We start from the raw sequence: 2500 nt of genomic DNA, 5'->3' as shown, positions 1-2500 counted from the left end.
AGCCAGTGCATTCTTAGTGCAGGTCCCAAGCCCGGACAAATGGGGAGGGTTACGTCAGGAAGGGCATCCGGCGTCAAATCTTTGCCAAATCAAATATGCGGATCATAAATAAGATTTCCATACCGGATCGGTCGAGGCTCGGGTTACCGACGACCGCCATCGGTACTGTTAACCAGCGGAGTGCCGGTGGAAACTAGGCTACTGTTGGGCGAAGGAAAAGGAGAGGGGGAAGGCATGTCCAGAGGCAGCTAGAGAGGAGGAAGGGTAGGCGTGTGGAGGTGAGAGTCAGTCGGAACTTTGAATGTTGGCACTATGGCTAGTAAAGGGAGAGAGCTGGCTGACGTGATGGAAAGAAGAAAGGTGACAAGAGACAAGGTGGAAGGGGAGTAAGGCCAGGAGTATCGCAGGTGGGTTCAAACTCTTCTACCATGGTGCGAATGGGAGGAGAAATGGGGTAGGGGTCATTCTGAAGGAAGAGTATGTCAAGAGCGTGCTGGAGGTGAACACAGTGTCAGACAGAGTGAGGATTATGAAGCTGGAAATCGAAGGTGTATTGCTGACGGTTATCAGCGCATATGCCCCGCAAGTCGGGTGTAAGATGGACGAAAAAGAAGAATTCTGGAGTTGAGTTGGACGACGTGGTGGAAAGGGTACCCAAGGAGGAGGGAGTGGTGATTGGAGCGGACTTCGATGGACACGTTGCTGAAGGGAACAGAGGTGGTGAGGAGTTGATGGTAAGGTATGGAATCGAGGAGAGAAATGTGGAAGGACAGATGGTGTTCGATTTTGCGAAAAGGATGGAAATGGCTGAGGTGAATACATATTTCAAGAAGAGGGAGGAGCACAGGGTGACGACGTATACGAGTGGAGGAAAGTGCACACAGGTGGACTATATCTTGTGTAGAAGGCGCGATGTAAAAGGGATTGCATACTGCAAGGTGGTGACAGGGGAGAACGTAGCTAGGCAGCATCGGATGGTGGTCTGTAAGATGACTTTGGAGACCAACATGAGGAAGCGAGTGAAGACACAGCCGAAGATCAAATGGTGGAAGTTGAAGAAGGAAGACTGTTGTGTGGAGTTCAGGCAGGAGTTAACACAGGCACTGAGTGGTAGTGAAGAGTTGCCAGATGGCTGGGCAAGCGCTGCAGAAATAGTGAGGAAGACAGCTAGGAAGGTACTTGGTGTGTCATCGGAAGACAAGGAGACTTGGCGGTGGTGGTGGTGGTGGTGGAAGGAGGAAGTAGAGCAAAGTATACAGAGGAAAAGGTTGGCAAAGAAGAAGTGGGATAGTCAGAGAGATGAAGAAAGTACACAGGAGTACAAGGAGATGCAGCGTAAAGCAAAGAGAGAGGTGGCAAAGGTAAAGGAAAAGTCGTACGGTGAGCTGTATGACAGGTTAGACACTAAGGAAGGAGAAAAAGACTTGTACAGATTGGCTAGACAGAGAGACCGAGCTGCCGAGGATGTGCGACAAGTTAGGGCGATCAAAGATACAGATGGAAATGTGCTGCCAAGCGAGGAGAGTGTGCTACGAAGTGGAAGGACTACTTTGACGGGCTGATAAATGAAGAAAATGAGAGAGACAGAGAGAGAGAGAGAGAGAGAGAGAGAGAGAGAGAGAGAGAGAGAGAGAGAGAGAGAGAGAGAGAGAGAAAGGGTTGGTTGATTGAGAAGTATAGAGAAGGCCAGAAAGACTTGCATTGTGTCTTTGTAGATTTACAGAAAGCATACGACAGGGTGCCGAGAGAGGAGGTGTGATATTGTAGGAGGAAGTCAAGAGTTGCAGAGAAGTATGTAGGAGTGGTGCAGGCTATGTATGAGGGAAGTGTGACAATGCTGAGGTGCGTGGTTGGAATGACAGATGGGTTCAAGGTGGAGGTGGGATTACATCAAGGATCGGCTCTGAGCCCTTTCTTGGTTGCAACGGTGATGGACAGGTTGACGGACAAGATCAGGCAGGAGTCTCCATGGACGATGATGTTCGCGGATGACATTGTCATCTGTAGCGACAGTAGGGTGCAGTTCATTGTGAGGAGAGCCTGGAGAGGTGGAGGTATGCACTGGAGAGAAGAGGAATGAAAGTCAGTAGGACCAAGACGGAATACCTACGCGTGAGGAGGTGACAAAGGCATTTCACTTTAAATACTTGGGGTCAACTGTCCAAAGTAACGGGGAGTGCAGGAGAGAGGTGAAGAAGAGAGTGCAGGCAGGCAGGCAGGCAGGCAGACGGGCAGGCAGGGTGGAGTGGGTGGAGAAGAGTGTCAGGACAGAAGGGTACCAGCAAGAGTTAAAGGGAAGGTTAACAAGATGGTCGTGAGACCAGCTACGTTATATGATTTAGAGACAGTGGCACTGACGAAAAGACAGCAGGAGGCGGAGCTGGAGGTGGCAGAGTTGAGGATGCTAACATTTTCACTGGGAGTAACGAAGAAGAGCAAGATTAGGAACGATTGCTCAAGTTGGACGGTTTGGATGCTGAATATGGAGCTGCCAGGAAAG

Source organism: Lampris incognitus, unplaced genomic scaffold (assembly GCF_029633865.1).
Source record: "Lampris incognitus isolate fLamInc1 unplaced genomic scaffold, fLamInc1.hap2 scaffold_329, whole genome shotgun sequence".
Lineage (NCBI taxonomy): Eukaryota > Metazoa > Chordata > Actinopteri > Lampriformes > Lampridae > Lampris > Lampris incognitus.
The sequence above is the reverse complement of the archived record's forward strand: the minus strand, read 5'-3'. Positions refer to the sequence as shown.